Below are 26,676 nucleotides of genomic sequence, written 5' to 3'. Positions count from 1 at the left end.
CCCCAAATCCATCTATACCTACAAATACCTATCCTTCTTACTACTGGCATTTCTCAGTTTCAGGAGGCCTCAAGTCCATAGCCATAAAAATCAGCATTAACTGCCAGGTCAACTCTTACTACTTAGCCAACTATGTTATGTTGGGTCCTTCATTACCCTGCAAACATCTGTTGCAAATGCCACCCCATGTTCTCAGACACTAGGAGTTTAAATGCTGAACAGCCTCCCATAATCAAAATTTAGCATCTATATGTTTTCTTTATTCTTCGCCAGCCATGGTGTTAGTGACTTCCTGGCCAGTTAGCAGCCAGCCTGGTAAAGAGCTCTGAACTTCACACATTTGTCAGAAGATTTTAGAATACAGACTGTCCTGTACTTCTCAAGCAACTTGAAACCAAGTCACCAGAGCAGGTCTGGGTGCCAAAACAGACAAATGGAGGCCCAGCTGTATTTCATAACTGTGCCACATACAGATTGTGCACTTCCAGGAACCTTGAGACTTGGTGACTCACCAAATGCAGAAACAATTATTTAAGAAGCTAATTTTTTTAATCCCCACATTTAGTACAGGAGTGCAATCACTCACTTCATTTTTCCACAAAATATTTTCAGACTTTGGGAAAACCAGGCCTTCTTATGAGCAACCTCTCTGCATAACCAGGGCTGTGTGTTCCCATGGAGAGGCACCAGCTTTTGAAGACTCAGAAAGTCTGAATTTGTAGGTGAGAGCAAAACAAAACAACTCCTTTAAGTGGGAGTAGCTGAGAACAGAGCTGTCCACGCGCCTCTGTACAGGCCTTCATCCAAATGCTCACCTCCCACTCCTGTCAGTACTTGCAAGCCTTTAATCCAACTGAGGTTCTTCACCAACCTCCAGCTATTTCATGACGTGCCTGTCTTGGGGCATAAAATCCTAGAGTGTCCCCATAAATCAAACATGTTTGTTATATAATTGAAAAGGTTTTATGGGGGAAAATGGAAAGAATCCTACTGTCATTAAGAAGAAAATTAATGAACTAGAGCACAGCAGTGATTAGCCAGATAGCTATTCTTTTTTATTGAGCAACCAGACTCATAATTAAGGCGTTTTTTTCTTAAAATAATATATAAATAAACTATTGGAAAGTTTTACACAACTTTAACCCGTGGAATTTCAGAGTTCAAATAAATTACAAGCTATTTCACTGTGGGACTGTCTGTCTCTAAGGCCATAATTAATTTTAATGTTCAAAGTTGCAGTGCCAAACATGTGACCAGAAGTAAAATAGGAAAAAGCTCTTTGGGGCTCTCTTGCAGTTTGTATCAATGATACAGAATACAGGAAAATAGGAGGGCAGGTGCACTTATGTTCAGAGATATCTTCAGTCTGACATGCCTTGAGAAGTATTTAAAAACATGACAAATTCAAAATTCACTTGCCACCATGTGCGGGAAGGGTAATGGAGATGAGAGAGAGGAAGGGGAGGGGAAAAAAGAGATCAACTGTTCCATCAGCAACTTCATGTATGAACACACAGAGGGAGTTTCCTTTATCTGTGTAGCAAACCATTGCAAATACAGGAAACGCCACAGCAATGCCACGGCAGCAGCTAAATGTGCTTTTATTTATATATTTATTTATTTATTCAGAGAGCATTCAATGGTAGAGGAAGACTGGATTTAAATAAAAGTAATTGAAAGCTACCAATTTTAATCTTGTTTTACATTTACACTCTAGTTCATGAAGGATGATCAGTGGCTGGTAACTACTAAGCCGTATTGATTTGCAACTAAATATAATCTGCTCTCAATTTGGTATTATTTTTTTGCCAACCAGAGCCGCACTATCTCCAGCTGAAACATTTATTCCATTTCAGAGGTATTTATCCAGCTGACATTATTCCTCCTTTTATTATTTTAATAAACAGCCAATGACTTTTATTAGACATTTTCTCATTTGAATCTTAATGCCTGAAGATTTGAAGTTACAAGCCATTGAGAATTTTTTACTTCATGTTTGTATCTACCATACTAAGCATTTAAATCCAAACATGTTTAACAATTAAACTTTTTCATAACGAAAAGTGAGCTGTAGCTGATGATTTAAAACTGAATTCACATTGCCTTGTCCTTCAAAATCTAGAGCTACCAGATGTTGGCTTCCCATTAGATCAAGTTCTTATTCACCAGCTTAGAAAAGGATAACAAGCATCCCAAATTTCTTAAGCTTTCACTGTTTTCTCAACTGAAATATTTTACTCATTAAATTTAAAAAAAAAATCTGCAAAAACAGCCTGAAGGTCTCCTCGCAAAGGCAGCTTCATCTGTCACAATAAACTCCTGTTCCTGATGTATAGGGACAGACTTTCTGCAATTGAGCATTCTGTCTTTCCTTAAACCTTTGGCAGAAGACAAGCACTGCCTAAATAAAGACAGATCTAAGCTCATTAAAATCTATGAAAATTGCTTAAGGCAGCCATTGTAATTTCAAGTTTCCCTTCGTAGTTATTAAAAAGATTGTTTAATTCAGTAGCTTTTAGTTGTTACATCTACAGTGCACATGACTTTTGCGCAATATCCCACAAGTTGCCATCAAAGACTACTAAAACCAAAAAGCAAGAGGTAATGCATCCATTTCCTACAAAACACATTCTGCTTCCCTTTTCTTGGCGTACGTACTGAGAGGCTGTGATTGCATCTGTCTGCATTTTGTTTAGCAATTTATACTAGAGAAAAATCTTATTTTCAAAAAAAAATCTTAATACACATGCCAAATTAACATAAAGCCTTACTTGCTATCAGGAAGATGACAGAGAAACAGAAGACTGACTGTCACCTGATCAAACACAATGTTATGTGAAAAATGCCGAAGAAACAGATTTTCATGGAACATTCCCAAGCTACTTTCAAATTCACGTTTGCCTTCGTAACCCATGGTATTTCTCAAACCACTTCTGCACTAAGTTCCTTATTTGTTTATTCCTTCCCAAGATAGCCCATCCATTCATAAAATTCAGACTTTAATTGCTAGCACAGACCTGTCAAGCTTAGGAAACCTGAAATCAAGTCTTTCCTTTTGCCTGCTGAATGGTGGAGGATGGTATTCAAACTCACCCAAGGCCACATGTTAATCATCCAGAAATCTGGCTGATGTGATTGAACCAGGAAAAACAGCATTGTATTGGACACAGTGTCCTGATCCTACATCATGCTGGACAACTGTCATACATGGAGCTTGGACATTGAGAGAATATCCCTAGATAATTTACCAGTATTGCTGGTTTCAAATTGTGGTTAGATAGCAAATGCACAGAATGAATTGTTCTGTTCTTACAGGTTTTTGAAAAAAGAAAGTCTGGATACACTGAAGGAGTAAAACCACTAAATGCTCTTTGCTCCTTGCTCTTAACAGCCATTTTTTTGGTGTGGAGGGAAAAGCAAGCAGGGGGAATAAACTGCACATCCCTTGTTTACAAGAAAGATTACTTGTTTACAAGAAAGATTACTCAGAAATAGTCTAATAAGAACACTATTTCCTTTCCCTAATTAAGTTCTTTGTCCAGTATTAAAGTAATCTTTTGGTAGCATTTCAGCCACCTCAAAGGGCAGTTTAAAAATAACATAGGGTTGTGATGTTTAAACAAGCTTTTCCACCAATTACTTAATAGCATCCAGTGGCTCCAAGTAAGAAAGAGGACCTATCATACCAAGCAATTTATAGTATCAATACACAGAGTGAGGCAGAGGGCTTGAAGGGAAGGAGAATGCTGGGGGCAAGGGGAGAGAGGAGGTTTAAAAACCACAAGTAAGATTACTAAGTATACCCAAAATCTAAAAACTGGAATAAAAGCCAGTGCCCTGCACCAGAGCCCTCTGGAAATAGAAACTGTTAAAAAAAAAAAAAAAAAAAAAAAAGTCTTTCTTGTTCACCCCATCAAATCAGAACCAGCAGCTTTTCTGCAGCCCACTCTGGAGAGCTCCAGCCCTTTGCTACCCCTCTGGCAGCTTTGTGCCCTGGGGTACTCAGGTGTGCCAGGCAATGACAGCTGACAGCTACAAATTCATTTGCCCCAGGACAGCCTGGCATGTGAACTCACAGGGGCTCTGTGAGCTGGAAGAGAAATCTCCTAAGGAAGAAACTCTCACAATTTTGCCTAGAAAAGCCTCCTGCAGAGAGCTGAGCCGTGCTGGAAGGTGGCGATTGACGCCTGCGCTGCAGCCGCTCTCCTCCTCGGGGCAGGGGAATGCCACGCTGCAGCGAGCTCGCTGCTCCCAGGTTCATGTGGAAGCATTCCAAGCTACTCAGCTTCTGACAGCTCTCCAACTGCTCTTGCACGCGGTATTGCTTTACATTACATTGCTTTCCCTGCCAGGAGGCACTGCTGTATTACAGTACAGTCGTCTAGCAAAATGTAAAACTGATTTTTTCACCTCCCAAATACCGACCGACTGCTGCCGTTGCAGTCAGGACTACAAGCTCTCCTCTGCGTTACACTTTCCTGCTTTTGTACATATACAGGAGATTTTAATATCTTCTCTCCAGCTCCTTCCCAACTTTCTGCTTCTTCCTTCCCCGTCATGCTCCCCAGTCCTTTCTGTGGAGGGCAGCCATCCTCAACTTCCAGCCCAAGGTGTCACTACTACTCGAGTTAAAAATGCCCAAGTCAGCTCATTAGGTGCATTATCAGTGACTCAACTGACTGTAGCACGGAGAGGAGAAAGTGTGAAAAGTAACTGGAAACATTGTAGTGACATACAACTTTGTTAACAAGCTCAGCTTCCTGTTAACTCAGAGTTTTAAAGAAGGTGCAGGCTACAGAGACATTTTATAACATATACATATTTTTAGGTATTTGACTCCTAATTCTCTCAATTTCAGCGTGCTTTACGTTACCTGTGGGCTGCAAGGCAAAACTAGTTTCCCACACTGCAGGGTAGCTGGTTTCCTTTCTAGTTTTGAGCTATAAAAATAGCCATGTTATAAGAGCAAAGGTCTAGCTCTCTGTTCTTCAGGAGCAGCCAGAATAGGACCAAGAAGAAAAAAAAGTGAGGGATGGCAGAGAGAGAGGAAAAGCAATGACATAGAATACAGACAGTCTTTTTCCTTCTTACACCCTGTGCAGTTGTTAAAGATCTCCTGATCCAGAGGTTGCACCCAGGCCATCACTTTTAATAAGAACTTATCTGTCCTTCATCGATTTTTCAATCTGTTTAGACTTCTGCTATCCATAACACCCTGTGGCAATGAGTTTCACGTGGTAACTGCTGCTTGACAGAGTGCCTCTTCTTTGCCTGCTTTGAATCAATTTAGCAAGCACAGGAACCGTGAAGGATCACTCCCTACTCCCCTTCCCCACCCCATTCAGGACAATACAACACATCTGCAATTTCTGTAATATGTCATCTCTTCTCTATGGCAAAGAGAAATCACAGTGACTGACTTTCCTCTGGACTTTCCTTAGCCCTCCACTACCTCTGAAGGTGGTGATCAGAACTGCACAGAGCCTAAGACACTGGATTTACCCAGCAGCACACTGATGGTTTCTGTTTGGTTTACCAGCTTGGGTAAACATCCAGAGAGTTTGTTGTTTCTTCAGGGAGTACAGCATTTCCTCCCAGATGGCCATTTGTCTTTCTACAAGAACTTTCTAGGGACTCACTTCAGAATGCTCTTAAGTAGTCTTAAGTTTCTGAGATGACAGGTGAAATTTTTTCTTCTTCCAACAACTGCTGCCACAGTTCTTCAATTTTACCCAATTTTTCACAGTTTTACCCAATTCAAGTCAGTCAAAATCTCAGCTTTCAAATCCCTGCCATTTTTCAAAGTCTCCCCAAAAGCACAGCAGTTTGCAGCCACTCAAAGCTCATGGCTACTTTCTTTCACCTGTACACCCAGCAAGAAGGTCCACAAACCAGAGAAGCAGAAAGGACATGGTTGTCCCCAGCAAGCATGGGGGAGCATTGTTGCATTAAAATCTATACTGACAAACCAAGGAAACTTTCTCTATCTTTTCCCAGCAAATATCCCAGTCTTAAGAAATTTCCCAGGAGTCCCCACAAATGAGTGACTTCCTGAAGGATCAGTCAGACTTGGCACTGTGATGCACAAATCACTACCCTGCCTCATGAGCCCCTACTAATCCCAAAAGACGTGCTTCACCAAACAGAGCTGCTCCATGTAATCGCTTGGCTTATCTCCCCTCTCTTAGCTGGGTTACCACAGTTCCAAAAGGCCTTAAAATTAATGATAGATATGCTTGCAGATTAAAACCCCTCTACCTGTGCAGTGCTGCATGCATCACTTGTTCACACAGCACTGCCAGTCACAGTGCTCAGCTGCGGTTTCTCTGTGCTTCTTATAAGCAACTCAGGTGCTGCTGAATTAGCAAACACTGGGTGGAAACATCAGAGCAGTTTGTCTGACCACAGTTTCAGAATTTCTGGGAGGCAGTAGTAACACATCAGGAGAAAGATAATAAAAACCAAAGTTAGAAACTGAAACACTGACTCTCAGCACACCTGACCAGAAAACTGAGCAAGTAATTTGAGCAAACACAGACTCTTATGAACATGCAGTTAACAAAAGTAGCTCAAGACAGATTAACAAAATAATAGCACAGATACATATAATTTCCATAGTTGCAAACCTCTGAATTTGACTGAGGTAACTGTAGAAGTAACAACCTTTCTACATTAACAAAAATCAATGACTACCCATGAGCATAAGACAGTGTGCAAATGCTGGGGGAATAAAGTAATCCAGTTCATCATATTGAAACATTCCTTTTGGATATCTCATTTGCTGAACATTTTGCACACAGTGCCTGCAAAAACACACTGAGTGTGTAAAGAAATGTGGAGAAGAATCCCTTTCCTTCTGTTTCCTAAGGAAACTATGTGGGATAGAACATCCCTTTTACTCAATAGGATGAGAAATTCTCCCAAATCCCTTGTTGGAGTTCTGACATAAAGGCAATTCAGAAAGTCAGCCAGAGACCTGCCCACACCCATCACCATGACTTTCTAAGACTGGAATGAGAAAAAGTTGTGTTTAAGTTTAGCACTCAGCTTCAAATGTCAGTCACCTCTATTTTCACTTTTGAAATACACACATAATATACACACACATGTATAACTCACTTCTGATATTTCTTCTGAAATCCCTACTCTGACTGACACTTATGGTCCTGAATCTAATAGACAATTCCTTAGTTAATTTACCTCCTGTATATAATGCTGCCACCCCATGAGGGATCAGAACCAGCCAAGAGCTTGAACACAGAGAACACAACAGCCTGCGCACAATAAACAGAAAAGTGATCACTGTAAAGCAGTTTACAGAGTGCCTTAAACACTGTTGCAAGAAAGTGGCAGTCTGTTCAGAGCTACACCAAGCAGGGAAATACATTTGAGTCACTCAAGTCACAGGGCTAGTTCCTTGCTGTTTTCCAGAAAGGAGTGAACAAATGTGTGAGGAAACAGGTCATATCTCCTGCCTCAGACTTGGACTCCTGTCCAGGTCTTGAGCTACAAAAAGTCAGCATGTACTCTTTGTTCATATCCCCTTGCTTTGCTAACCAATTCAGAAGCTGCATTCTTCTTAGTGTGGAAGTATCCACCTCCAGCTCAACTTGTTTCAGAGAAGATTTGGCTGAGAAGAATGAGGGAATGAGGATGCCCTCCTTGAGATAAATGGTCCGGCCTCTTGTGGGTATAACTCTCCCGGTAGGAATTGACAACTGATAATGTTATCACAGAAAATGCATTTTAAGCTCAGTTCTGTTAATAAGGTCCTCTCCTAGCTGAAACTAAAGGATCCCTGTTCACCTGGTATCTTCCACATTTATCCTGCCATTGTTCCAGAAGCAGAACTACTACTGGTGAGGAAAACTCACCCATAGTAAGGGAATGGACTGTACTTCTAAGCCATGGAAAAGGGACAATGGATGAATAGACTTTACAGTTTGAGAAGGGTACTTCTTATCATTTAGGACATTTGCAAACAGCCTCTTCAGCTCTTGGTTTAATGAATAAAGGAATCAAATCTTTCAATACATTTTGTAAATAACCACAAAGATTTGCCATCTGAAACAGCTCTACATGGCTCTCTCTCAGTCTCCACCATTTACAAGTAAAGATTTCTCAAATGGTCAGCTGGGAGAGCTGAAGTGGGCAGAGCTCAATATGTAGCCAAATTGAATCATCAAGGAAAAATTTGGACAACACAATGTTGAAAATCTTGGAGACAGTTTGCAGTGGCTTCATTATGTTCAGTTTTTCCTCAAACAAATGTTTTTCTAGCAAGCTGTAATCTTCCTTTTGTATCAAATTCCTTGATTCGGACTTGGGAGAAAATTTAGTTGGTCTATAAACATTTGCATGGTTTATTTGAGCTGTGAAAAAAATTCAAGTGAAGAGATGAAGAAATTTGCCCAAAGTGAAAATGGCAACTGCAGAGCTAAGGAGGGACCCACATCCTCACTCCCTTATCTCCTTGCCATTCTGCAGCTACAGAAAAGCACAGCCAAGAGGCCCTCAGCTGAAGGACAATGGTGGAGTGATCTGGTTTCAACTGCCTGAGCTCAAGCTGCTGCTCCCAGTCAGTAGCAGAATCATCACATCCATCCCTTCTCAGAGAGCCCTGAGAGCTGCCCAGCAGGCACTGGGGAGAGCTACACTCCAGGATCTATCCAAGGGGTTAGGCAGAAAGCAGGAGCCAAGGTACCTATCATGGCAACATCTAAATGCAAGTATCAGAGCACTTTACAGACAAAAAGGGCTTTCCCCCAGGCTGTTTAAAATTTGCATGTTCCTGTGTAGCGCTGAAGATAGCAGCAATGGTGATTCATTAAGATAATGATTTAAGTAGGAGGCTTAAGAAAGTCGGGGTGGATTAACATCCAGAGGGCTGCAGAGTTGGAGCTTCTCTACTCCAGGCTGCCACCTTCCCTTTTAAGGGAAGGGATGAATTCCAAAAGTCAAGAGAACTGTGAATTAACAGCAGCCATATCACAACTACATGTACTAAAGCACAAGAGCACCATGTCTGCTCCAGTCCATCCTCCTTGGCAAGGACAAGCACAAAATTTTATGTTGCAGGAAAATATTCATGGCATTATATATTATTGGCAATTATAAATTACTGGATTTTCCTTTACTTTATTAGTTTGTTAGTGTAGGTTCTCCTCAAAAGAAAAAGATTGTGTGAATTTCTTTTAAACCAATTTTCTATCCACCTTAAAAACAATACACATTTTCTTCCAACCATCTTTCCCCACTATTGAATAACCAGATGGGTTTGATAAATTGATTGCTCCCACATAATGATGTAAATATACACATTGGGAAAAAGCACACAAGTCCTTTCCACACCCCAACATTTAATCAAATTGTGATCAGTTACGGGTTGAGACATGCATTCTGTCCGTAACACCAGGCTAAATGCTCAGACAGTAACAGGCAGCTCAGACTTCATCCCTGCTAAGACAGAGGCCTTTGTACCGTGATTTTCATATTTACTTTCAGTTGCCTTTTAGAGAAATGTACAGGCAACCAGTCTGGCTATTCTGCTGCTCACTCATAATAGTTGCAATAGGGCATCCCAGTGTGTATTGCCCACTCACCACTAGCTGTGCTTGGTCTGAACGTCTTCTAGGCACTCTATCCCATGCTGATTCAGTACAGAATAGCTCCCTGGAATGCAATTACAGAAAGAGTGAGGGGTTGTCTTAAAAAGGGATTATTCCAGAACAGCTATTCCTTATTAACTATTCCAAATCGCCTCTTCATTAGGATGATGAAGTTAACTGAGAATAGCTCTTCCATTCAATTTGTAACTTACCTTTGTCTCAATCAATGACCCTGTTTAGATGAGCCCTTAGTACATCACACACTCATAGCAGCAGCTTCACCAATAGACATTGACTCACAGTTGCAATGAAAGTAGAGCTGCTGCATGGACACATCTCAGCTGAGTTTGTTTTAAACTGGGCAGATAACAGGATCAGGAAATATGTTGGAAAAAAAAATAGTTGTTCCTATCACAGATCTCATCAGTACTGCCTGTGACATTTTGTACTTTACAAGTCTTACGATCTGCTTTGTTCAAGCCTGGTTTATTCCTTAGATATATGGAGACCTTAACAGCAGGGAAATTTTGAGTTCTGGAACTTCTTTGTTTATGAAGTTCTTAGCTTGCAAGATTTCTCATCCAAAAGGGCTGAGAAAGTACCTGGCACATCTTCGACGCTTATTGAATACATTAAATAAATCAAACGTTTTATGATAAAATTCCACTCCCCCACACCAAACAGATGTAAGTGCAAGTCAAGGAGGCTTGAAAAATTGCCCTAAAATTGATTTTGCTCCAGTTTTCCCCAAAGGAAAAAATTTGAGTGTGGGTTGAGATGAAAACACGGAAAATTTAACCTATCATGAGGAACTGAAAAGAGAAATGGAGAAAAGACAGAAGCCAAAACTAAACTTCACATTCAGCATGCCTAATTTATATTCTCTCCAGTGTTCTGTATTACAGGCATTCCTGGACTCACACATAAAGTGGGAGTCTTTTTCTTGGGCTCATCACTTCTACAGAAAAATGTGAGATACCCTATAGTGTCTCCTGCCTACTCAGGGGAAATCACAAACCACAGAGATCCTGAGAGGATAGAACAGATAGGACCCAACACAGCTGTGCATGTCAGTGCCAAAAGGATCCTGAGTCAAAAAATGGGTGATCCAGTCTGCCATTAGTTGATCACAGTATCAGTCTACCTTTCAGTCTCCCTTTGCATACAGGCAATCTTAGTTCATGCATGTAATATTTTATAAGCAGCTTTTATGACTTCTTTTCCCCATAAGAGAGAACGTTAAGAGAGATGTGATAGAAAGGGGAAACAGCAATTATAAATATATGCAAATCAAACCAGGGAAAAAAAAAAAAAGGGAAAAGAAACTGAAACCACTTCCAGTCTCTCCCTCCAATAAATTCCACACTCTCCTGGTCTCTGGCGTCACTTCACAGTAACCCCAAAAGATGTTCACCTGCTCCCACAGTACTCAGAAACAAACTCTGAAGCAAGAACAAAGAAGCTCCCACCTAGGATGACCAATGTAATCCCCTGAGAGCACATTGCGAGGGGAAAACCTTACCATTAAAGCAGAAGAAAAACAAACACACACATGCACACACACAGCTCCACTGCTGTGCACCATTAGCATCCTCCCCACTTTCTATACGCATCCAGTATCAGGAGATTTATATTCAGGCCAAAAGCTCACGCTGGCAGGAGAGGAAAGTACTTTGGAGAAGAGAGGGGAAGGAAAAAAAAGCCTACAGTTTCTTGGCTTGTGATCAGCAGGCTGGATGCATTCTGTGGAACTAGGCCAAAGCGTTAGTTATTATATTCAAGAGAACATCTGAATCCCAGCTCAAGGGAGCCGAGTTTGCGGCTCTCATTTATGCTGTATATCAATTGAATATCAAACCACATTTTCCGCCTTCTGAATAATAAAGCTTAATAGTTTGGGACTCCCATATGGTCTATTGTTAAAATATTTCCAAACACTGGCTGCTGTTTTATTTCTGAAGGAAAGATTTCTCTTTCCTCTTCAAGCTTTACTTGTTTAAAATATGCTTGTAGCAAAAGCTAAATATATTAATATTTTAAATATTTTCAGAGTTTGAACTAGGGCTAAAAAATGAGAGGATAAGGAAAAGAAAATACATTTTGAAACTACCTTTTTCTTTTTAATGTCACATGCAAATGTTTGTTCCAGGCAGAAGCAGCTGGTGCCACCAGGCTCTGCTGTTCAGAACAGGGGGTGCAGAAGCTTTCAGAAACCATGAGTTGCTCTAACAAAGGAGGGACCACACAGACTCAAGCCATTCACAAAAGGACCCAGGCCGATTATTTGACTATTACTTACAAGGAAGCTTGGCCAGTAACGTAGGCAATAAATACTGGAGAAACCTGTTCTGTGCATAACCCAGGTTTGTCTTTTCACAAGTCCTGCTCTCTAATTAGCTACTCATTCCTCGAGGGCATTGCTGATGGATGGAGTGTATCAATTTGGTATATTTTTTTAAAAAGTCAAGAAACTTGCTAAATAATAAAAGGATCAGCATAATAAACACTCTGCAGTGTTAGGAACGGTCACTAGTGCTCCTTCCCAGTCCCACCAGAGATGAGTATTCCTGTTCTTTCTGCTTTGCAGAAAAAGACTCAGTGGCAGAGAGTCTATAACTCACAAGGGCTGCAGTGCCCTGCTGAGAGCCAGGATGAGAGCTCAGAAGTGCTCAGCTTTTGATCCTGCATTCACCCCCTGTTCCATTTGCACAGGAGGACTCAACTGCTCCGCGAGCAGAAGTGAAACTGCCTGCTTGTGCGCTGGTGTGACCCACCAGCTCCACCTCACCCAGCCCCTGCCCTTTCCATGGAGCTCCTCCTGTGCTCTGTGACAGGAGCTCTCAGTGTGGCACCATCCCTCACATCTGCTGGACACTCAGCCAAGCACTGGGTGCTGAGCTGGGCATGGCAAGCAGTGAACACACAAAACCAGAGCTGTTCCTACAGCCCAGGGAGCCAAGCAGAAACTTCTGCTCTCTCCTCCTTATCTTTTATTCTAGCCTTCGTTGCTGCTTCTCATTCCTGTCTCCTACTTCCCTCCTTCTGCCAGTGTGTTCCCCTCCCCTCCATCACCTATCAGCCCCTCCATCGCCTGCTCTGCTCCAGTGTACAGGGCTTCAGAGTCAGCTGTCCCAACCCTGAAACTGGTTGCTCTTACTCATCAGCTGCCTCCTCCCCAGAAAGGAAGAAATTCCAGTATTTCAACATTTGCTCTCATCCCAATTCAGGGAGAAAAACTGAAATTAGAGACTCTGTAGAACGGAAGTTCACAAGTTTAAAAAGAAAGAAAGAAACAAAAAAAAGGAAACCTATATGAGAACACTGGTGCATTTTGTGTCATTTGAAATGGAATATTTTACATTACTGAAACCAAAGTTAGTGCATTTTGGTTTGGTGACCTGACCTGAGAAATTTTGTTCTGAGTCAGTACAATGTTGAGCTGCTTTTATTCCCACAGTGTTGCACTGCCTCAGTCACTGCAGCTTGGCAGCCTGGTAACCCTTGCCTCACTTCTGGATCTGACTCCCGTGCTGGAAGGAAGTTCCTAAAACACACACCAAGGTCTCCTGTGGCACAGCATGGCTCCTGGGAGACCTGCACTGCCATATGGGAAGGCCAAGCTCCTTGGAGTCCAGCAGAATAGGTACATCAGTCAAGAGCTCCCTGAGCAGTCAAGGATGACCTGGCATCCAATGCAATGTTTTGAACCAATCCCGAGTGAAGCCCTTCAGATCAGTTAGAGAAAAGCAAAGAAAAGAGGTGTTCCCATTCAGGCAGCATAGACAGGTCAATGTAACATCTGGTAAAAGGCTAGTTTATTAATCTTACAGGTGATCAGAAATCTAGCACTGGGCTTTTCTAGGAGAAAAATAATGTTTTAATTTTAAAGAAACTACACTGTTTCCTGAAAAAGCCACTCCAAGGAAAATTCAGATCAGTCTCCTACTGACCACCGCAGCATTCTTACAAACTGGCTTAAAAATAATACAGTGAACAAATCTCACCCCTGCAGAAACTTCCTGAGCAGGGAACTTAAATTATAGCAATATCAGCACCCTTCTGCCTCCTACACAGCTCCTGGCGTGACCCAAGGACCGTAGGATTTAGTTCATCAGCCGAGTTTAACGACTAGTTTAGAGTCAGACAAGTATTGAACCAGGGGGTTTGCAACAGATGTCTGAACAGTCGATCCCTTGCTGCTTCACACCAAGGCACCGACACAGCTTTTGTGAGAATTGGGTAGAGACAACTGCTGGTGGAGCTGCTGAAAGCTCCGAGTTCTGCCCCAAACATTAGGGGTGCCACCAATTCGTGCTCAGCAACCAGTTCTTAAAACAAGTGGAGAGGACTCAGAGGGCAGATAACTATGCATTCACACAAAGCTGTTTTAGTAGTTTTCCTGTAAGACTCTAAAATGCTGCTCTTGTAGTATATGTTCTTCCCCCAGGTCTGTAGATCTGAGAGAAGGCAGTGTGTGTGTGTGTGTATGTATGGATTTGATTTACTCTTGAAAAAAAAGGAAGGAGAGACACTTAGCCTGTAGTTTCAGTGTTGGAAACTGCAATAAACCTCTCTTTTTAAATCTCATAACCTTGTGACTGTTTTATAGTTATAAGGAATCATAACCAGAGAAAGATTTAGCCTAACAGTGATCTGCCCTCAAAGACATTAATCTGTCACATCTAATAGAAGGGGAATAAGGAGACGAACCTTTCCTCTAAGTAATTCAAACAGATGGTGTATGGCTTTGGTGGGAACTTACTGTAAGTTGCCCCTGTAACAAGGGTAAACTTGGCAATGCTGCACACTCAAAGATGCTATTTACGAGCCAGTGTGAGAAATATCTCTGCACGATTTCCTTGTGTTTTAAAACCTGAATTCTCTACGACCGTATCTCACCACTTTTGTGGTTGACACATTCAACCAGCTTTCCACCCACTTTTTCACCCCCTTTTTACCAGCAAGATAGAGTCTCTCTTGTTTGCAATTTTTTTCTCTTCTCAAATTTTTTAATTTTGAGGGGTCAGCAGAAGATAATCAAGTGCATCATGCCAACATGTTAAAGCACACTTTTATACTGGTATTTCAAATAAAACTTTGTTTGTCTGGACTTATAGTAGGTTCTTTCTTACCCTGCAAAGCACTCTAAAGACTTCAGGTTAGTTTCTCTTTCTTTCCTTCTTCATACCCTCTATGGAAGATAAAAAGTTTATTTTCTCTCCTCCTCTCTTTGCCCCCCCAAACCTCAATCTCCAATATCTCTTTTCTAGTTTTATCATACAGCTTCTCTTCCCTGCTTCTCCAGACTCATAGTAAGAAGCAGTTCTTGATCACCTTGCTTTGGGTTCCTCCAGAGGAGCAACAAGTGTCTCCTGGGACACTTTGCTCTGTTTCCTCTCTTGGAAGACAGCCAAGGCTTACTCAAGTCTCTCTTCCTCAGGTCTGCCACTCAGCCCACTAACCTATCCCCATTTTCCACCCACACTGAACAAGACATAAGGTTTCCAAACTTGTCTGGAGAGCTTAGTCCCAAATTCAGCTTGTCCTATAAGAGACCAGACATGAAACCAATACCAATGCTTAAAAGTTCCCATGATATCTCAAAGCAGGTGAAGACCATTATTGTCAGATTCCTAGCGTGCAACAAGGCTGACAGGGAGCACTGAAAGATATGGGGTAGCAAGAGACCAAATTCACATGCAGTGGCAGTCCAGGGGAGTATACTGAATTCAAAGGAGCAGTAAACTTAGACACTGGTTTTCCAGACTGGTCAGGGGAGGATTGGTATTAGAGGACCTGAGGGTAATCCCCAGATTACACTTCCACACGCTCACAGGGAGCAAATGTCACTTTGCATGGTGAAGCATGCCAGCTCGGGAGCACGCTCTACGTTTCATGTTAATGAGTATTAGCATGGAACCCAACTTCCTTCCCCTCCCTAATTTTTACATAATTAAGGATCAGAACAAGCATTTTGTTTCAGTCTACAACAGTGACAGAAAACAGCACTATAGAATAACAGCAAAGGGAGAGAATGAAGGAAAAAAATGCAGGTGGTAGACACTTACTGCTCTGGCCACTGCATGAAATGAAGGCTTGAGTGCACATTTTTGCCTGATTGCATAGCTGTCTCTGCTGCCCATCTAATCTGCTTAGAAAACTGGTTTTGAAGGATATGGTTCAGACATACCACTCGCATGGGGAGGGGGGAATGATGAGGGGAGAAAAAAAAAAGTGCTGCAGCTGCAAAAGATAAAATAGAGACAACTAATTTTCTCAGAGCTTGCAACACAACCTCTCCCCCTCCTCCACATGCAGTCACTGCACTGGCAGGATAAGCTGGAGATTCTCCAGTGTAAGCAAAGAAGGCACAAGGTGTGCAGGCCCTTCTCCTCCCCGATCTGCACAGCCCTTGGGGTACCACAGAGAGCAGAGGCTGACAGCCCCACTCGCAGGGAGGGGACATTCCTCCGCCCGCTCGTTTCAATTGCATTCCCATTTTTCGAGGGGACATGAGAAACACACAGTGCTGGATGTTATGCTGAGACAATAATGAACGTAAGGGAGCTGCAGACTCCTGCTGTACCAATTGGTGGCTGGGTTCTGAACTCTCATTGTGTGATCCGATTTCTCCCGTCATTCAAGCCATTTTGCAAACTCCAAGCATACGTTCATTTAAGCCATGTGTCCTGAAATCTAAACAGCTGAAGGGGACAGGAGGGGTAGGGAGAGAGGAGAACCACTGCATTTCTGGTGACAGTGTCTAAAATACACATTTGCACAAGGAAGTCTCACTTTAGATAGTCACTTAGCAAAACAACTACAGCTGCTGACAGGCAAGAGGTACAGTTTCAAGTGACCATCAGACATAAAATAGGCCAAATAAATTACTGCAGTCTAAAGGGAGTGGGTGTGTGTGCTCTCACAAATGTAACAGAGATAACAAATGGATTACCACTGGGTGACCCAATGTCAAGATTAGCAGCCCCAGTTCTCATTTCAGTTACACCGTAGCAATGACATTACCCAAGATCTAGTAGAAGCGAAACTGAAATCAGAGTCTGACCCAGGATGTCAGGGAGGCAGCTGCTTTAGTTTTTTAATGCCTAGAATTTCAACCCAGTTTGCTTTGTTTCAAGAGCCTAAGCTGCCTCTGGCAGAAGGGCTAGCAGCCTTTACCAGCTGCCATGTGATCTGCAAGGATGTTTTCTAAATGGATTTTTTTTTTTTTTTTGAGGTGGAGTTGGGGGAGAGAAATCAGGAGCTGTTACTGATAGAGGTAGAGAGCAGGAGAGGTATAGTGGTGTGGTTTCTCCCTTTTGTTAAAGGTATTTTGTCCTTTATTTCTATTCTGTGCCCTCTCCTCTGCACTCTCCTACACATACACCCATCTTTTCTATGAAAGAATCAAGAAGGCCAGTTCTGGTCTTTGAGGAGACATTGTGCGAGTGCTTGCTCCCTCACTGAAGTAAAATACAAGGGGTTTTTACATCTATTTAAATAATTTTTAAGCTTTCCAAATATTAATTGCTTACGGAAATTAAACATCTGCTAACAATAAGCTCCCCAAACAAATGAGAAGATAGTTTCAGTCTAACTGAAATGCTTTCCCTTGCTAATTGCTAATACCATTTTCTTGTCTTTTACAATGGCAGTTTCATTAGTTCTCCAATTATCCCAATATTTCAGTCCTTTCTCTTTCACAACAGAATGAAAAAGGTCCAATTCCCATCTCCAACACAACTTCCAGAGCCCTGCAAAACCAAGTGAGAAACTGGCAATTATGACGAGCCACAAAAAGCCCTCAGGGCTGAGACTGACTACGTGGGTTGCAGAGTCCACCTGCACACCTTTTTTTACCACATCGCCCACAGTCCCCTCTGAGTCTGCCAAGTTTTCACAAGTATCTTACTACAGACTACACCCGACTGTGGCAACTGGGTGCTGGAAGTGCAAAGAGGAGCTGAAATGCTGATAACACGCGAATGCTTAGAATAGCAGATGCCAGGGGGAGAGAAGGGGGCCACCAGCTGAATTTGCATCACACAAGGAAATAAGTCAGTCGGGCAAAAGCCCCATATGGCTGCTTGGGAATGCAGAGCTAAAAGGGCCTTCGCTGCTTGAAGAACTGCAGATCTCCTCCAGCTTCTCATCTCACTCTTTGCAACTTGATGCAGAAGCATACGGAAAAGATTTTAAAACCTCACAATACTTTATTATACAAGAAAAGCAACTAGGCCTTTGCATGAGTATGTTTTCTGCATTTAAGAATCAAAAAGCACTTAGCTACGGTACTTGCCCTCTATCCACTTAAGGGAAGAAAGGCCCAGCCTAGCTTGCTCTAGGTCAAATAGCAAGTTCAGCAGCAAGAGATGACAAGGGCTCAGGTACATCCAAATCCCATTCAACTACTGTACCCATTAGACCGAAGAGATGTTAAACACCCTCATGGCGTCAAGAATGACTAATGCCCTCCCGGGTCAGCTTGTGATAGAGAACTGGGAACTCACACATCTCCTTCCTCTGACTCCCACTCCAGTATTGTTGCAAAGCCCACGTGATGAGATTTTCCTAATCAGCAATTAAATAGTTAATGCTTACATTGCAGCAGATGGAACAGGAGTTGCTGCAGGGAAGGTATGCAGAGGGAAGGAGGAGAAAAGAGACAGCAAGGAGGAAAAAACAGAAACAATCCTAAAGGAAGCAGTTTTCCCACTAAAAGGAGTGATTAGTTGACTAGACAACATAACCCTTAAGACTTTGTCTAGACTAGGATAAAATGCTATATTGTTGAAAGTGTTTGAGAGGCATAGTGTAGGAAAGGCTCATAGCCTCTGAGGATGTAGTAGCCAAGGAAGAGACTAATTAGGACATGTTCACTAACATGTCTTAATGTTCGTGTTTAAATCCTTGCCCAAGAACTCAAGGCTATGCAAAGCAAAGGTCTCTGATGCTGTTCTAATGATTGTAAAGCAAAGCTATGACACAGTGCAAAGAAATCAGAATGGTGAGGAATTGCTCAAGTCTCACATCCCCCATTTTTCATACGCGCTTTGAATGCCTATGAACATTTACATCTTAAAATATTCACCAGCATTTTACCAGACAACCTACTATGACATTTTTCCTCTAAAAATCTAATCAAGGACCTAAATGCCAATAGTAAAAAAGACCACAGGCTAACAGCCTACACTCCTATGAAACTTATCCTTTTGCTCTAGTGTTTGCCCAGACAGATTTCAGTAGGAGGGTGTGAGGGGGAAAAGAAGATAGGACAATGAAGAGTGTGCCCAAGGCTTCAGCAAAACCATAATTTTGATAATCCATTACAAGAATTGTAATTAAAATCAAATCCCACCTCACTAGGACAGCCAGATGCATTCACAGAGACCTTGTTCTGAGAGTTGTTACAAGAAATACCAGGAGAATCACAAATGCTGTAGCTTCTTCTTAACCCTTCCAGCAGTATTTCAGGAGCCACCTGTCAGTTTGAAAGGCTGATCGTTTTTCTCTCAACAAAGTTTGTTGCAGGCTCTAGGTGTGCCCCTAACCAAATAGGCTTACCACTTAAAAGCTTAATTGCACCTGTGGCTTAAACCTTATCCCAGACAGCACTCGGGAGCATTTGGATTTGGGCGTTTCAGGTGTGAGACTGGGGCCTGCATTCACAAACAGAGCTAGGCAAGTCAGAGTAGGAGCCCCTGGTAAAAGCAGGCAGTACATTGGGAAGCAGGGGATGGGGAAGAAAGAAGTGCATTTTCCATTTTGATCACATTTAACTGTATTTACATTTCCACAGTTGGGCTTGAGTAATGTCCACCTCCTTGTTTGTGACTGAGGGCAGGTTTCAGAGTCTCAGATTTCTTTTCCACAACAAAAAGATCAAAGTTTGAGCCACTTGTGCAACTTAGGTGTTTACAGTGAACTGGTCTAATCGCATGGCAAGCCCTCCCTCCCGTTATCAGTCTCACACTGAGCCAAGCTCCTTCATTCCATAAGCACCAGGGAGGACTGAGAGGAGAGGGCCCACGTCTCGTGTGGATTATAACCCACCATCCCTTCTATCTGCTCTAACATGGGAACTAAAATCCAGTGTGCTAGGGAAAGGTTTAACATGTTCAAGTAAATATCCACTCAGGATGTGGTCTGCAGGGCTGACAACGTGTTTCCAGGCTATATTTTTAAAGAGGCTTTCTAAAAAGCAAGCAAGCACTATCTGACGAACCAGAATGAAAGAGAAGGCTCCCTTCACTCACCTTCTCAATACTGCCTAGGTAGTACAAGCTCATGGTGCATCTTACTGTGAAAGGAAACCTGTGCTGCCTTGTCCAAAGTTACTGGTGAAAGAAAGATAAAGGAGTACAGCACAACAGGAGTCCATGCAGACAAGCTTCCACATTCCTAAACTCGCTTTGTCTCATGCAGGGACACACAAACTTTCTGAGTCTTCATCTTGTAAGCTATGAAATTGAGCTAAATTTTAGGGGTTTGTGAAATGGTTTTTAATTAATAATTGCAAAGCACACATCTTCAGATGAAAGGTATCATATAAATATTAATGAGCTCAGACTACTGGCAGTATGCGTGTCTCTTAGGAATCGTAAGCATCATGGATGGATCAAAGAGGACATGTAGCTCTAAGAGACAGAGTGGTGGGAGTTGTCGCTGTCTTTAACTGTATTTTAAAGTAGATCCTCAAGACTGTTGTGGATATTCCCTATCAAGTTACAGCAGCTTTCAATTAAAATGACATTTTATCCTTAGGCAAAATTCCACCGCGTACCTTTTAATATTAGCAGGGCACATTTTCACTCATGTAGATATTTCTTCTACATACATGCATTACTAGATCTTTGTAAATAGGGGTCAAACCAACTGGGAAATAGGGATTTTGCCTTCATTTTCATCAAAATAAATACCCCTTACCTAGTTACATTGCTGAAAAACTTCCAGCTCCACTGCAGTGCCGTGACAAGAAGTAGGATGAGGACGTGGCAGCTGTTTGCTTCACGGTGCTTGTACTCAGTCTGGCAGCACTTCAGACATGGAGCTGTCCTCTGAATGAGTACGGCAGAAAATGCTGCATGGTGAAGGTGCTGCTTGTGTTCCCTGAGCAGGGGCAGCACAAAGCGTGGCTAGGGACGCGGCAGGGAGAGGAGCGAGCCCCTCCGGGGGCTGTACGCGGGCATGTTGGTGCAGCGAGGGAGCAGCACCAGTGCGGCCTCCGGAGCAGAGCGGCTGCCCTGCTGGGCAGGCACGCCGGGGAGGAGGCTCACAGCCTCCTCAGGAATGCGGGATGGCCGCAGGCCTCAGCAGTGTTTTCCAGAGAGGTGCTTACGATTGGTTCTCTTAGGGTCCGGCAAACCTGTGCTTTTTTGTTGTTGGGGGTGGTGGTGGGGAATGGGGGAGTGTTGCCTTGTTGGGGTTTTTAAAAATACATAAGAAGACAACTGGGAGCAGGGACCAAAGATAGTCCTTTGCCTGAGGAAAATTCAGTTTTATCAGCCGCCTTCCTACCTTTCTTCAGCTGTAAGACCCCATGGGCAGCTTTCTGCCTACTTCTCTGCAGCCAGGCCTCCTAAATGCTTTGTGAGCCTGACACGTGGCTAGCCAGGGGTCTACAGCAACTTGCCTCCTGTCTCGGGCTGTGTTTCATTTCCTCAGCAGAGTCAGACCAATGGCCCTCTGTCCTGTTCACTTCAGGCACAGTTCCATAAGCTCTGCTTTCTACAGTTGCTGCTAAGGCAGTGCTGTAGCTGCCTCTGGTTTTGTCTACACTGGAGCAACGGGAACTGATTGCTTAGTGCTGGTAGCAAGGAAGAAAATCAAATGGTGTAGGCACACTGGAAGTGCTTGTAATTGTGTCCCTGAGCTGGTCGGAGGGAGTACAGCAAAGAGATGGCATTAAGAGTCCTTACCACTTTGGCAAAAGAGGTTGAAATTTGGAAGATGCTCAGAATAAATAACACATTGATAGTTAAAAAAGAAAAAAAAGTTTCCGCAGAAATTAATTTCCTCCTGGGTTGCCAATAAAAGATGAGATGTTCACAACACGGTGAGTGGCGTCCAAAACAATGGTCTAATAATAACTTGGATCTAGTTGCTGTGCTCAGTGCTAAAAGATATGACAGAAAATGTAACTGTGTTTTGATACTAAATAACATAAATCTGGACACCATGCCAACTATGTTTAGGCAAGGAACCATGAACCCTAACCAGAGAGATTGGGAAGTTAATTTCTTCCTTGGCCACACCAGGGAATTTTACACTTCTGTATGAATAATGTTTTCGTAGCAAACCCAGGCATCAGTCCTAGCAAATACCTCTCTGTAAACTCTAGCCCAAAAGTATCACTTTGGAAAAGGTCATACCACCTCCTGTTCCCAGAATTAAGTTAATTAGCGCTTGTCCCTCTCTTTATAAGGTCAGGGATCCTCCCACAAAGGAGGCACACAACCAGATTGTTAAAAGATGTACATATGCCCTCTTAAGCAAACAGGCTTCTTTGTAGTATCGCTAAGATTCCCTCTGGTCATCCCTGTAGAGCGCCCAACTGGAAGGGAAGCAGGCTGGGAGATTAGTGTAACCAGTGCTTTGCCAGGTACAAGGAGCACAGTGCAGGCCAATAGGAGTGCTGATATTTTAGTACTAGGTAGTGATCTCTGTCCATCTGCATGATTTTTCTTTGGCTCAGCATCAGCCTTCATGTAGAGTGACATGTCTGAACTATGGGAATGTTTTCTCATTGAAGTTGAAAGATTTGCAGTGCATTTTCCTCTCTGACACACTTTGTTTTTTCTTATTCCATCCAGGCATTTGTGCTATATATATTATGGAAGTATTTCTCTTCCCCTGCATGTGACCACCTACATGCGTTGACAGAAAGCAAATCCAGGTAAGACCTGCTATCAGTTATATCTGGGTGCAACTGAAGTTTGATCAGCAATGAAGGTCAACACACTGTTCCGTATTTTCTGTCCACAAAAATGTTACACGGTGCACTTACTGAAAGAGGGGAAAAAATAGCCTAACCCACACCGTTCTTGGGCACAGAAATATTGTCACACATTGCCTGCCACAGAGCTCAACTGCTGATTTAGGGTAGTTTAAGAAACCCATACCCAAGTGTTCAATTACCGATATGCCCATCATAATCTAACACAGCACAAGCTATGTAGGATGCTAAACTCCCCTTTCTGTCAGCCAGCCATGACTGCTCACTCCGAGCACAGCCTCGAACCTGCTAAGCAAGAAAGGATTACACCAAGGAGGACAGGCTCCAGTTCCCCAGAGAGAGCACTCCTTTGCAGGCCCATAAAAAAAAGGGTTCAGAGACTATTTGTGTCAACTCCCTAAACCACAAACCACAACTAGCCCTCCTTCTGAAGTACTTGCATGCTGCTCCTTGCAAAGCTGGAGCAAGATATGTTGGCATCCAGATCACCGCCTTTGGGGGCCCACCCATCCCTCTTGCTCTCTTTCCGTCCCTTATCGCAGACTTGCAGACCCTCTCCCTGGGCAGCAGCAGAAACTGGGGTGTATTTGCCTCCAGGTCTGGCACCCTTCTGTTTCACCATCACCCTGTTCTTCTGACCCAGGGTGCAGCTTGCCCACCCTGCTGGGTCCTCTGATAACAAGAGGAAGATAATACATAGAGAATCACAAGGAAGAAATGTGAAACTCTGGTGTTTGAAACACAAGGGGATTTAGGATGCACTTGACATTTTAGCTTTAAAGTTTAAAATAAATGAGGGAAAACTGAACTGTAGCAAAGGAATGGGCGGCTCAGACTTGTCCCAGACTTTTCAAGCCAGTCATTTCCCATAAATACTCATAATTTCAAACATAAGAAAGGGGGAGAGGAGACAAAACAAACTGAGTCAACTGTTTACTGCCTTTCTGATTCAGACTCCTCAGCAGATGTAGGATAGAAAATTATTCTAGGAAAAAGTTCCTTTTTATGTATCTGGGACAGCCCCCAAAATTTTTACCAGAGGGGAAGAAGAGGACAAGAACTAAACTGCGAAGTTGTCCGCACCCTAGCAGGAATTCACCCATTTTTCACCTCCCACAGGTATCATTAGCATGCTACTGAGAGCAGAAAAAAGGCAGCTAAGATCAAACACAAGCTAGTAACAAAGCTCTTCCTCTTGTCATCCTGCAATGGCCACAATTTCTGGCTGCAGCTTGTCTTTCCCTGAAAGGCCGGGCTAGTTCAGAGTCCCTTTTAAAAGAAGTGCCACACTATGAACGTGCTACAGCTGCGACACAGAAAGTGCAGAAGGCAGGAAGTCTGACGTTCACACCAGCCTCAGCCCCTTCACTCACACCTCTTTTCAAATAGCTTTAGCACATGGAGCCCACATTTTCACGTTCTCAGAACGTGAAACATTCTTTATCTATCACACTGCAAGTTTAAGAGAATTTTTTGAAATAAGTCTCTTTTTCCACACTCAAAAATTCACTCAACTGGTAGCAACTTTAAAATTGTTTTTATGAACTGTTTTCCTCTCTGATTTTTGCAATAGGTTGCCACACTGCCTTTTAAAATAGTATATATAATTTTTAAAAAATAAAATACAGATTGAAACACCATACCAACTGTTGTCACAGTCCAAAAATGTCTGGATTTTCAAACTTAAGTCCACTGCTGTGTAAAAGGGCCACACACATGTAAGTGTCAATCAGGCTCGGTGACAAAACAGAGGGAACCCAGGCTGAGCCTGCAGAATGGCACAAACTTTCCTGGACAAAAAAAGAGTGCCAGTTCTCACCCATCTGGAATAATTTCTGCATTTTTCAATGCAGACTTTTGGAATTTCACCTCAAGAAGCCAGGTGCTTGATTTCTGCATCTCCTGCTTTGCCATGTTTGGTGACAGAAGCAGGAGGAGACAGAAATAAAGAAAAAATTACTATTTACAAGGCTACACCTTAATTATACCTAATATTACCATAGTGACTGTTTTTGCAGGCAACTCAAATTGTCTGTTCTGTGCCTAAAAATTCTGTAGCTGATCCTGTGCATTTTTAACAGAAACACTATCTCCATTCCCCTCCTCTCAGCAGCAGGATTAAAATAAAGTAACATTCAAAGTATCTGTGGGAAATGGCAAACAAATGGGTAGTAAAGCCTGGAGATTGCTTGGCAGCAGAAATTAGCTATGGCAAGTAACTAAGTGAGAGCAACAAAACCCAACATTGTCCAGCATTTGGACACTCAGCGAAAGACTGATGAGTGAGGGGAAAGGGCCAACCCCACATGATACTGCCAGGTCTCAAGTACTATTTTGAATCAGGTAAACTAATATCTCCTGTACCTGTTCCAAACCACAGAGTAATACATGGTCTCTCATTCTACAAAGTCTGCTGGCTGCCCCCTTTGGAAGTAGCATCTATCTTGGAGAAGATTTTGTATTTTCTCTTGGTCTCTGAAAAAGGATCCCAAACAAGTGGCAGGGACACAGGGGTTTGGAAGCCTTTGCATGTTTATCTTTACTGATAAGGCTGCAATCCTTGCTGCAAGCGCTTCAGCCTGTGTCTGCAGCAAAACCTTATTCCAGTCGATGCCTGCCTTGAAACAGGCTTCCTCAGGACTGGGCAATGCCTTTAACCCCTTAGTGCCTCATCTAAAGAGGCCTTGGTGTAGATTTCTTTTTCTTGCTTGAAGATGCATCATGTTTTCATGCAATTTAAAAAAACAAGCAGGTAAGCCAAGCCTGCTTTGAGACAGCAGCAGTACAGATAATATAGATTATATACCTTCACAGATGCTATCAGAGCAATTTACCCTCAGAGAGTTTCATCTCACCAAACCTCCTCTGGTTCTGTGCAGATCAAAAGAACTGTCCATTTAAAATAAAAGGATGCAGCTATCCAAACTGTGGGTGGAACACATAAAAATTCATTCAGAGGACTTCTTGAAATTATTCTGTCTAATTGATTGGAGACCTTCAGCTGGAGCTATTTGGATTTTTAGAACTTGAGAATCAACTATGATTCCAAGCCATCTGATTCTTTTCTAACAGGTTAACTAACCTTGTTCCTGCAACTTTGTTAATGAATTCTCAGATCACACACAAACACGCATTTCAAGGGCAAACATCCAGAAAGTCACTAGAGATCTCCCAAAGCTCACATGCCAAGAGCTTGGACAGCCTGACAATGACAAACAAGTGGTTTTTCTCTGACAGCAGGTTTCATTTATTTCCTCCCACTTGCTCTTTCCCCATCTTCTTCCTACACCACTGAGTCAACCTTGACCAGGCAAGTTTCAGTTAAGCATGTGCTTTGCCAGAGGTGTTTTTAAATTATGTTTTTGAAAGTTTATTTATAGTACACATGCACAGTGCATGATGCTTTCAGGGCTTCTGGAGACTTCAGCACGTCAGGCAGGACTTTGCCAGGTGGAAGGAACATGAATTAATCACCTGGCCCATGGAAACCAACCTCCTCCCCACTGTGTCTATCTGTGTGCTTCAACTCAAAGATGGAGTGCAGTAAAATAATTTTTACTTTGTTATCTCCTACCCATTATTCATAACATCCATGATCAACTGGAAATTCCAACTGAAAAAGTTCAGAGGAAGCCAAGTGATCCCTCTCCAGCTGATCTCATAGTAAAACCAGCAGCCCATGAGACAGTGCAACTATTCCATGAGCAATTTCCCATTAGGGCAAGAGTTGGAAAACAGTCTAAGAAAGCGAACTGGGTGAAACTTGCAGTCAGAGTTACATGGTCCAGCACTCCTCACATCTGGCAAACAGCAAGTTCCATTTAGGGGTTTGTCCTAAATGGTTGTGTATGACCCATGTGACCTGTTTCTCTTTTCATAAGAAAAATGTAACATGACCACAAGATCATTTCCAAGAAGAAAAGCAAATATTTCCAGGAGCAAGACTCTCAGCTAAGTTCTGACCCTAAAAGACAGTTGTTCTCATGGTTTGGCTTCCCAACTCTATGCAGCACAAATCTGGTTTTACTGCACAAACCTTTGCTATGCTGGAGAGATCCCCAAGCCTGCTCCCTGCTCTGTAGCTGGCCTGGGCAGGAAACATCCACTGGACAG

The 26,676-nt window shown here is 42.6% G+C and overlaps 1 protein-coding gene and 1 long non-coding RNA gene across 10 annotated transcripts in view; one reads left to right on the top strand and one right to left on the bottom strand.

Annotated features, from left to right (window-relative positions):
• LOC146430307 (uncharacterized) overlaps positions 1-26,676 on the top strand; it is a 209,964-nt gene that overhangs the window by 120,556 nt on the left and 62,732 nt on the right. For all 4 annotated transcript variants that reach the window (XR_014855329.1, XR_014855328.1, XR_014855331.1 and 1 more), the window contains one exon: positions 22,421-22,503. This is a non-coding gene — a long non-coding RNA (uncharacterized LOC146430307). The remainder of the gene's footprint in view (positions 1-22,420; positions 22,504-26,676) is intronic.
• HIC2 (HIC ZBTB transcriptional repressor 2) overlaps positions 1-26,676 on the bottom strand; it is a 79,083-nt gene that overhangs the window by 29,309 nt on the left and 23,098 nt on the right. For 2 of the 6 annotated variants that reach the window (XM_085075855.1, XM_085075858.1), the window contains exon 1: positions 18,967-19,169. The exons of 2 other annotated variants lie outside the window; for them this stretch is intronic. The gene's annotated coding sequence lies outside the window, so the exon portion shown is untranslated. Of the gene's footprint in view, positions 1-9,602; positions 9,673-18,966; positions 19,170-26,676 lie in introns of those variants that run through there. 2 more of the 6 variants (XM_085075854.1, XM_085075852.1) reach the window with 2 other exon arrangements.

Source organism: Lichenostomus cassidix, chromosome 15 (genome assembly GCF_008360975.1).
Source record: "Lichenostomus cassidix isolate B80296 chromosome 15, HeHo_3.0, whole genome shotgun sequence".
NCBI classification, from domain to species: Eukaryota; Metazoa; Chordata; class Aves; order Passeriformes; family Meliphagidae; genus Lichenostomus; species Lichenostomus cassidix.
The sequence above is the reverse complement of the archived record's forward strand: the minus strand, read 5'-3'. Positions and strand labels throughout refer to the sequence as shown.